Source organism: Primulina tabacum, chromosome 16 (genome assembly GCF_025594145.1).
Source record: "Primulina tabacum isolate GXHZ01 chromosome 16, ASM2559414v2, whole genome shotgun sequence".
Lineage (NCBI taxonomy): Eukaryota > Viridiplantae > Streptophyta > Magnoliopsida > Lamiales > Gesneriaceae > Primulina > Primulina tabacum.
The window spans coordinates 28,292,392-28,303,693 of NC_134565.1; the positions used below are offsets into that span (position 1 = coordinate 28,292,392).

The window sequence follows — 11,302 nt, forward strand, 5'->3', positions numbered from 1 at the left end:
AAAAGTTTGCTAAGATAATGCAGGATCAATTTGAAATGAGTATAATGGGAGAATTGAAATTCTTCCTAGGACTACAGATCAAGCAACTTGATACAAAAATCTTCATAAATCAGGCTAAGTACACTAAAGAACTACTGAAAAAGTTTGTCATAGGAAACATGCTTTGTTGCTTCCACACCAATGAGCTCATCTACTAAACTTGATAAAGATGAAAATGAAATTTCAGTATAGGTAACTCAGTATCGTGGTCGTATTGGCTCCTTGTTATATCTTACTGCCAGTAGACCTAATATTATGTTTGTTGTTTGTATTTGTGCAAGATTTCAATCTAACCCTAAGCAATCACATTATATTACTGCTAAACGAATACTGAAATATCTAAAGGGTGCTCAAAATATCGGCCTATGGTATCCCAATGATTCTTCTTTCAATCTTACTGGATATTCAGATGCTGACTATGCAGGTTGCAAACTGGATAGAAAAAGCACCAGTGGTTTTTGTCAATTTCTTGGTGATAGGTTGATCTCCCGATTCAGTAAAAACAGACTTCCATAGCCATGTCTATTGCAGAAGCAGAATACCTTGCTGCTGGAAGTTGCTACTCTCAATTACTTTGGATGCAACAACAGCTTAAGGATTATGAAGTTCAAACCTCTGAATCGTCTATATTCTGTGACAATATCAGTGCTATAGCAATTACACATAATCCAATACTTCATTCCAGAACGAAGCACATTAATATCAGACATCATTTTATTAGAGATCATGTGCAGAAGAAGGACATTCGTCTGGAATATGTCCTTACTGATCAACAAGCAGCAGATATCTTTACAAAGCCTCTGCCTGAGAATAAGTTTTCTTATTTTCGTAATGTTCTCGGTTTAATTGATTTATCTTAACTACTGTTTACTATCTTCTGTTTTCTTTTATGCAATAAGTAAAAATAGTAGATAAACAAGAGATATGACAAAATGGAATATTTTATTCATAAAACCAGATGCATTACATTGTCTTAGCTATTAAAATTTTTGATATCAGCAGTACTGAGAAGTTACAGAGGATAACCTAATTAGGACTTGCTGGAATCATCCCCCTCTCTTTGCATGATTGTGGTTTGTGAAAGAGATAATTCCGCAGCTTAGTCCTTCTAATAATTTTGATTAATCTAACTGATTATTCAGATTACAGTTCAAGGAATTTCTTCCAATTCTTCATCTCTTGGAGAATGATACATTCAAACATCTTCTTACGAGACGTCGAAAGTTGCCTCTGGAACTCCTCTGCTACATCCGACTCAGGAGAAGACTCCGAGAGAATGGTTGCACTATCCATTTGAATTTATTTGTTTTATGTGTAAATGACTTAGTTTGCGTGTTTGCAGGTATTTATAGAGCCTTGGGGAAGCTAAAAAGTCACTCGATTGTTCACATCATGCACGAATATCAAAAGTCATCTGTCATTCCCTCAGATCTCGAATCTTCTCATTTAATATTTGTTCATTCGCATTAATTTAGGGGGAATATTATTGACTGATATTTCCGTGCCTTGTCAAAAGCAGAAGGAGATGTGTCTTTTCGATATAACAATGTGTCTACTAGTTTTTATCAAGATGTTGGATATATTTTAGTTCTTTATAATTTTTAGTAGACATTATCATAAAACGAAAAACTCTCTTCTGATTTCTTTTAGTAACCGCTTGGACAGCCGCCTTTTTTTTATTGTATTTCAAAACTTTGGCGTACCTGACACTCATCTTTTAACTTTTCAAAAACCAACCGTAAACATATTGACACGTGTCCTTATGTTTACACTGACGACTGTACATTTTGTATATTCACCGTCTCTTCTCTCTCATTTCAACTTTTTACAATTTCAGACTATTGCTTACTAGCTACTGCTTTCTCTCGCATTCATCTCTCCTACAGAATCTACTTCGTATTCATCTTATTTACAGAAATAGCTGGAGCTTATACTCTCAACGCTTATCAAGTTAACTTTGCATCGGTTCTGACCATCAAAGATGAGAATCTTGTTAAGATGTTCAAGGCCATCGAAAAATCTGGTCTCAGGAGATTTCTGGAAGTCCCTGCAATCATCTACAAGACAACCCTCCTGGACTTCTATGCTAAAGCAACCATTGAGGATGGGAAGATCATTTACTCCCAGGGAGATGCATCTATTACCATTGATGATGCACTGCTGGGGTCAACTTTCTTTCTCCCATTCTCAGGTACTTCTGATTTTTCAAATATTTCTAAGGCGAAGATGTCCACTTCCCTCATCACTTTCTCAGCTTCTGGAGAGGAACTCTCTCCCTCTTGTTTCAAGAAGCTTCTGAAAATGGAATATCAAGTACTTGCCGATATCGTGGCAAAGGCGCTACTGGTCAAAGCTGGTACGTTTGACAAACTGACCAAAGAAAAAGTTCAAGCGATGGTAGCTATCACCTCTGACATTAAAGTGGACTAGAGCCGATTTTTTTTCAGAATAATGAAGGATATGATTTTAAGAAAGGGTACTGGTTTCGCTGTTCAGATCAGCATGATGTTGAAGGATGCTGGTTTTTCACTTACTTCTGAACATGATGCTTCTTATGTCACAATGGCCGATGCTGATAATGTACTTGCTCTAAGGCCTAAGCCAACTGTGGCTGAGTTTGTTACCCTAAAAAAGGAGATCGGCGACACTCAAACTGAGGCTCTAGCGCCTCAGAAGAAAATCAAGAGGAAGAGAGTAGTCGTTGTGACTGACTCAGACAAAACCATATCTGAAGAGTCTGCTGCTCACACCGAAGCCTCACTCCTAGCCACACCCAGCAATAAGAAATCCAGAACCACCATTCACCTCAAGAAAACAGCAGCTGTTGCTGATCTTGACATTGTCCCTCGGAGACAAGTGTTTCCAGAAGCTACCTCATCCAAACCAGAATCCATCCCCGTCTCAAAACTAGCAGCCATCCCCACTACCACAACCTCTACTTCTTTTCAGACTCTCAGACCTGCTTCTAGAGTTGTTATTAGAGAAACTACTGCAGGGTCTTCTACTTTTAGACATGTGCTGCCTGCATCATCATCAGATATAAAGGCAAATGAAAACTCGTGGAAGAACCACAAATTCATGGCGCCAAATCATCCGTTCTAACTGCCATTGATCTTCACATGGAGGAGATAGAAAAATCTGCTAGTGAGGATATTATTTTCTTTGATGATTGGCTAAAGGTTAGAGTTTTCCATCTAATCACATATCTAAGAGCACCAGGTGCCTATGAAAAAATGGTGAATAATGAAAAGAAAGTCTTTGCTGCTGCTACGACTGATAATGTGATTGAGACAATGAACAGACGAAATTAAATTTTTGAGCAACTCAAATGCCAGAATCTGGATTCTGTTTTGAAGACCTTGAAGTCAAATTTTGATGACAAGAATCCTACTGCTGCTCTGGATCAGAATGTGATTAAAATTTTGACTGATCGTTTGCGATTGATGAATGAGCAACTTCTTGATCAAAAACAGGCATTTGGAGAGCCCTTACAGTACCTAATAGGTGATGTCCCAGACTTTCTCAAAATTAAGCCAGTTGAGGAAAGGAGCACAGCTCCTTCAGAAGCTAAGGTTTCCAGTACTCCTGCATCGCTGATATTGCCTACCAAATCTTCATCTCAGGTTTCGGTTCATGAGTTGGCATCAGTAGATGAAGTTATTCAATAAATTGTCCTATCTACTACTGCACCAGCAGCACCTCAGGTTGCTGAATTGGAAATTCCAGAAGGTAACCAAGAAGCTCAACCAGCAAACCAGACTATGGAAGAATCAGATGATGTTTAATCCTTATCATTGCCAAACTTGGAGAGATTCTCTGCTGAACATCAAGTAGAAACGGAAGCTCTATTGGATTACTCATCTGAATCTAATCCAGTTGTTAAACCTCTGGAATCCACTGACATAGTTGCTGTTGTGCCCCAACCAGAATATAGAGCAGAACATGTACATTCTACTGCTCCTGAAGGAAATTCTGCCGAACCATCTACTGCTCTACCAGAAGATGCCCCTTCTACCGCTTTTATTGTCCCTCCTGCTGATTCTCCTATTCGCATCGCTCGTCTTGCGGAGATTATACAACGTATGCTCGAAAGAACTCCATCCCTGGAAGAGCAATTTGATCTTGAGTTTCATTTAGACATTCTCCAAAGAAATCTGAACAATCTTTTGGAGATTGTTAAACAGTTGTCCTTCGAACATGCTGGTGAGGTTAGCGCCACAAAATTCTTCCATGACCGCATCTCCAAAGAGGTTACTCGCACGGCAGGATCAATGGCCAAGTTACATGTTGAAACCAGTATTTTTCGACAGACTGTTCTCTCAAGTCAGGGGAACATCTTGATTGGATGAGCTGATATAATGAAGAATGTCTCTGATCATGATTCAACTATTCGCTCAGTCTCCACAAAAATTGAAGCTATGGATTCGAGGCTTGAAACTATTGATGCCAAGATTGAGCCCCAATCTCAATCTATTCATGATCATAATGATCGAGTCTCGAATCAAGCACCTATTCTGGAGATGCTGAATCATGACATTATTGCTCTTACTGGCCGAATGGATGATTTACTTTCTCGAGTTCAAGCCATTGATGCCAAAAAGAGGGAAACAGAAGGTAGGACAGAAAAAGGCAGAACTAGAGGACATCATGCAGAATCTTCTTTCAGAAACCAAGATCCTCGGGATGAGGAAACGATGTTCAGAGACATCGGAATTGATGATTAAACTCTCATAAACTTTTTTTTTAAGTTACTTATCAATTATGTTGTTATATTTGCTATCTGCTTTTCGATATAACTGTTGTTCTTCATCTTTACTAACTACTAGGTTTTGGCATCACCACAAAGAGGGAAATTGTTAGACTTAATTTAATTGTGGTGATGAGAGTTAAAATCAGTAGGTCGTGTTAGCTAAAATCAGAAGACAGTATAAAAACAGAAGCCCTCGTATCGCTTTAACAAAGCAGTACTTTTCGAATAGTTAATGACTTAGAAAACCAGAAGCAGAACTCGGCTTATTAAAGCAGACTTAGAACTTAGAAAAGCATAAGCATAACTTATAAGATCTTAACGTCTTTTGTTTGATCGTTAAAGTCTTAAATTTTACCGTTATTTTACCTATTACTAGCATTAATTGCATCATTAGTGATGTACAAAGACATTTAACGCTCCTTACTAGTTTTGGCATGAAACAAGACTGATTACTCTGAAGCTTTCTGCAGGACCTTTTTTAGGTACTAAAGCTGATCCTACTCAAGAGTCTCAGAAGCCGTTTTTTATTATAGACGTTGGATTCAAAGTTTTCTATATATAAGGGTCAATTCTTTATAGAAAAGAAGGTTATTATCATTATCAACGCAACGATTATTCTAACGCTAGTTTGAGCTATCAACAACTACTATTTATCTTCAAGCTCAACATACAGAAAAGCAGCACACGCTTTATAATAGACATCTGATCTTTTGAGATTATTTTGTGCTGCTGTTTCTTCACCTCTTCACAAGCTATACACTTTACTATATCTTGTTGAGAAGAGTCTGTAATCTGAAAAGAGTCTTTTCAGAACTTTGCTATATTAGTTTGTGTTGTGTGAAACTAAGAGTTTCAGTAGGCGAAGGATAAGTCCTACTCAAGTGGGTGTTTACAAGTGTTGCACAGCTCCTTCAGAAGCTAAGGTTTCCAGTACTCCTGCATCGCTGATATTGCCTACCAAATCTTCATCTCAGGTTTCGGTTCATGAGTTGGCATCAGTAGATGAAGTTATTCAATAAATTGTCCTATCTACTACTGCACCAGCAGCACCTCAGGTTGCTGAATTGGAAATTCCAGAAGGTAACCAAGAAGCTCAACCAGCAAACCAGACTATGGAAGAATCAGATGATGTTTAATCCTTATCATTGCCAAACTTGGAGAGATTCTCTGCTGAACATCAAGTAGAAACGGAAGCTCTATTGGATTACTCATCTGAATCTAATCCAGTTGTTAAACCTCTGGAATCCACTGACATAGTTGCTGTTGTGCCCCAACCAGAATATAGAGCAGAACATGTACATTCTACTGCTCCTGAAGGAAATTCTGCCGAACCATCTACTGCTCTACCAGAAGATGCCCCTTCTACCGCTTTTATTGTCCCTCCTGCTGATTCTCCTATTCGCATCGCTCGTCTTGCGGAGATTATACAACGTATGCTCGAAAGAACTCCATCCCTGGAAGAGCAATTTGATCTTGAGTTTCATTTAGACATTCTCCAAAGAAATCTGAACAATCTTTTGGAGATTGTTAAACAGTTGTCCTTCGAACATGCTGGTGAGGTTAGCGCCACAAAATTCTTCCATGACCGCATCTCCAAAGAGGTTACTCGCACGGCAGGATCAATGGCCAAGTTACATGTTGAAACCAGTATTTTTCGACAGACTGTTCTCTCAAGTCAGGGGAACATCTTGATTGGATGAGCTGATATAATGAAGAATGTCTCTGATCATGATTCAACTATTCGCTCAGTCTCCACAAAAATTGAAGCTATGGATTCGAGGCTTGAAACTATTGATGCCAAGATTGAGCCCCAATCTCAATCTATTCATGATCATAATGATCGAGTCTCGAATCAAGCACCTATTCTGGAGATGCTGAATCATGACATTATTGCTCTTACTGGCCGAATGGATGATTTACTTTCTCGAGTTCAAGCCATTGATGCCAAAAAGAGGGAAACAGAAGGTAGGACAGAAAAAGGCAGAACTAGAGGACATCATGCAGAATCTTCTTTCAGAAACCATGATCCTCGGGATGAGGAAACGATGTTCAGAGACATCGGAATTGATGATTAAACTCTCATAAACTTTTTTTTTAAGTTACTTATCAATTATGTTGTTATATTTGCTATCTGCTTTTCGATATAACTGTTGTTCTTCATCTTTACTAACTACTAGGTTTTGGCATCACCACAAAGAGGGAAATTGTTAGACTTAATTTAATTGTGGTGATGAGAGTTAAAATCAGTAGGTCGTGTTAGCTAAAATCAGAAGACAGTATAAAAACAGAAGCCCTCGTATCGCTTTAACAAAGCAGTACTTTTCGAATAGTTAATGACTTAGAAAACCAGAAGCAGAACTCGGCTTATTAAAGCAGACTTAGAACTTAGAAAAGCATAAGCATAACTTATAAGATCTTAACGTCTTTTGTTTGATCGTTAAAGTCTTAAATTTTACCGTTATTTTACCTATTACTAGCATTAATTGCATCATTAGTGATGTACAAAGACATTTAACGCTCCTTACTAGTTTTGGCATGAAACAAGACTGATTACTCTGAAGCTTTCTGCAGGACCTTTTTTAGGTACTAAAGCTGATCCTACTCAAGAGTCTCAGAAGCCGTTTTTTATTATAGACGTTGGATTCAAAGTTTTCTATATATAAGGGTCAATTCTTTATAGAAAAGAAGGTTATTATCATTATCAACGCAACGATTATTCTAACGCTAGTTTGAGCTATCAACAACTACTATTTATCTTCAAGCTCAACATACAGAAAAGCAGCACACGCTTTATAATAGACATCTGATCTTTTGAGATTATTTTGTGCTGCTGTTTCTTCACCTCTTCACAAGCTATACACTTTACTATATCTTGTTGAGAAGAGTCTGTAATCTGAAAAGAGTCTTTTCAGAACTTTGCTATATTAGTTTGTGTTGTGTGAAACTAAGAGTTTCAGTAGGCGAAGGATAAGTCCTACTCAAGTGGGTGTTTACAAGTGTTGTACTGTAAAAACCAAAGTCTTTTAGTGATACCTTCTGGAAACAGAAGAAGGGGAGACGTAGAAGATTTTACCTTCGAACTTCGAGAAACAAACACTGTTCCATTGCATACTGTTTTACTGTTTTCACTCTCATATCATCAGATCGTTTCCGCACTTATTATTGTGATCTGCTGAGTATTTATTCGAACAAGATTAGCTAAAATCTCTAACAGGATTCTAACATCCTTTACAAAAACGTTCAACAAAGGAACGAGTTTATTCATCCCCCCTCTATACTCGATATCAATCCCCAACAATTATGATTTAAAGTACGATTTCGCTTAAATTTTCAGTCAAATTCTTACTAATTTAGCATGATTGTTATATGATTTACTTATATGTTTCACAATGATCACATGAAACAAACACTTGAACGACCTATACACTACAAGAAATTTGATCAATAATGACAAAAACTTAATGAGGGTATACAAAAGTGGTCATTAAAAGAGTATTTTTTTGATGTTTTTATGAGGGTAAAAAAAATATGGTTAAATAGTTGAATTATTAGTAATGAATTCTTATTTTCGTAACGATAGATAACTAGTTCCGTCATTTTTTGAATTAAAATTAATAATTCCCCTCATAGTATAGTTGGGTATATATTTTTGTGTATGAAAAGAAGAAAGGAATAAAAAGCCCAAAAAAAAAGCCAAACCCTTTCCTCTGCATCCCGTCGGCCACCTTCCTCCTCATCCAACCATCACCGTGTTGCCTAAACCAGAGCTCCGGCCACCGCAGCAGGTAAGCCTTGACCCCAGGAACTCGATTAGGGCTTGAATCGAGTGAAAGTTGAGCTACAACGAGTCATGTAGCGAGCTGCTCGGTGCGTGTTCTTCCTCCAATTTTCGGTGAGCTTTTGGTTCGCTTTCTTGGTTCATTTGTTGTCTTTTTGTAGGGATTTGAAGCTTAGTATGTCGGTTTGTTTTTCCCCTGTAATTCCAGCCTTTTCTAGCCCATTTTTCAGCTCGTGAACAGTAATTCCGACGTGTTCCCGGTGGGTTACCGTCTCGAGACAGCTAGTGACTAGAGTAAGCTTTGATCTTGCGATTTTCGAGTCCAAAATTCCATCTTTTGTTCGGTTTAGTAGGCTGCTAAATTTTGGATTTTTATCCGCTTCGATTTAATTCGTGTTCGTCGATTGTAATGCGTTATATTGATATTGGGTTTATATTGTAGGTTCGATTGTTGGAAAGCTTTGAGGTATAATTTGACGAGTTTATAAATTAGTATCGAATTAATTGTGCAATTATTTTGAGAATTGTGATTATTTAGTTGATGTTTGGAATTTTTGGATTTGATTTGGAAAATATTTAGTAAATAAAATCATATTGTTGAAAAGTTGGAAATTTAAATTGAAATTGTTGATTAATTCGATATTTTAATCGAAGTTGGGATTTCAATTTTGTAATGAATAATTATTGGAACTATTATGCGTATTGGGGAATTATGATAATATGTTGTTTATTAAAGCTGTTGGAATTTATTTGGAGCGGGATTAGCCGATAAATTGGTTGATTTGAAAAGTTGGAACTTTAAATGACTTGTTGGATATTTTTGAATGTTATAGTCGAATATCGAGTTTAGTTTGGGATATAGATTATTGTTGGATTTATTGTGCAATTTGCGACCCAGCGCACGCTACTTCTTCTTCATTTTAGGTGAGCTTTTGGGCTTCGTTTTTCTTGGTTCTTTGAAGTGTATTGAGTAAGGATTTGAAGCCTTAAGTTTTCCCTGTTTCGTTGGTGATTTTGCGACCTCTCGTCTTTGTGAGATTTTTTATGATCAAAGGTAGCTTGAATCGTTGATGATTTTGCGACCTGAACCGCGCACTGAGGATGGAAGAGAAGCTCGTGCTGCTGGTGAGGACTTGTATTAGGTGATTGGGGCAGGTAAAATCGACATGAATTAGTAACCGAAATTAGAAACAAAGTTTTTGATGAAACATTGTCGTAGGTAATGAACAAAGAACATACCTTTGTTATATTATGCATCTATTAGATTAATAATATGTTTTAATATAATTCTCTCTTCTTCTAGAGTCGGAAAAGTTGAATTCATATGAATATGATATTTCTGCATAATAAGGATATGATTTTTAAGTAAGTTCTTCGTTGCTTACGTCCTTCCTGGTCAGTTTCTAATTATTAAATGTGCCTTTAAGAACTCATTTGGGGTAAAAAAGACGAGCAATATTTATATCCATGTTGTAGGGACCAAAGCATTGAAATTTAATTTAGAGTAAGTTTTATGATGTCCATGCACATTCATGTTGCAATCGATGTTTTGATTGGCTTTTTTTTTTGTCTTCAGTGATTATGGAATTGCTGCTAAAGGATTAACCGCGGTGGTGAAGGCTCGTGATGGTCGTGGTCCAGCGACCATGCTTACAAATTATATTCTACAGTCACTTAGTCTTTCTTCTCCAGATGAACTAATTGGGTATCTCTCTTAATGAACTTGTGACTCATAAAAATTTATTCATTCAGTGCTGCTAGATGAACTAATTGGGTATCTCTCTGAATTAACTTGTGACTCATAAAAATTTATTCAGTCAGTGCTGCTGAGCAATGAATAAGTGGGTTAAGCTTGTTTTTATGGCAGTTAGTTTTGGCCCATCTTTGCTTGGCAAGTAAATTGTTTCAATGTTTTATATCCATTCAATTTCTGTTGTCAAGACCATGATGCTGATGTTAAGTAGCCATTTGAGTCTGATGAAAGTTGAAATTGTTGGAAGCATAAGATAGTCCAGGAAGGAATATTTCTTATTGTTTCTTTAAAATATTTAACTTTATTTTCAATATATTTTGATATAAACTGTTGCATGAAGTGGATCTGGGTATTTGATCATTTGAGTACATTTTTATTTTAATTGACTTTTCCTATTTATATTTTACAGATGTCACACTGACGGGACTTAATAGGTTTCCTTAATCGGATGGTACTTCAAAGAAGAATTCAAGCATTGATAGATTAAAAAATTATTACTTGATAGTTCGTATATTTTGAATATATGAATAGATGCTGATGCAGTTGTTTTTATAAAATATTTGTTCAACAAAATTATTTGTTCAAGAATTCATATTTTATTAGTAATGTCATCTTTTAATATAATGACAAATTAATATAATTTTTTTTTATAAATTTCATCATAATTTAAAATATTTTTTACTGAGGGTAATTAATAATTTAATGAGGGATAATTTTATTGTTGAATCTATTTTTAGTGAGGGGTAAATGATGATATAATGAAGATGTATATTGTATTAAAAAATTATTTAATGAGAGGCAAATGGTATTATAATGACGAAATTTTTCGTCATTTAAATTAGTTTTAATGATGGTAAAATCTCGTCACTAAATATGCTAAAACAATAATGACGGGACGTCGTTCCCATCATTAATTACCTTTACCTAGGAGGGCAATAACGACGGTCCATGACGGGAAATTCTCCGTCATTAAAAGTATTTA

General features: G+C 36.4%; 1 long non-coding RNA gene across 2 annotated transcripts; it reads left to right on the forward strand.

Moving 5' to 3' along the window:
• Window positions 1-8,466: 8,466 nt before the first annotated feature.
• On the forward strand, window positions 8,467-10,858 carry LOC142529358 (uncharacterized). 2 transcript variants are annotated; one of them, XR_012815887.1, is made up of 5 exons: window positions 8,467-8,681; window positions 8,776-8,861; window positions 9,010-9,722; window positions 10,144-10,272; window positions 10,730-10,857. It is a non-coding gene; the product is annotated as an uncharacterized LOC142529358 (long non-coding RNA). The 2 variants fall into 2 exon arrangements; XR_012815886.1 differs by having other exon boundaries at window positions 10,144-10,858.
• The last annotated feature ends 444 nt before the right edge of the window (window positions 10,859-11,302 follow it).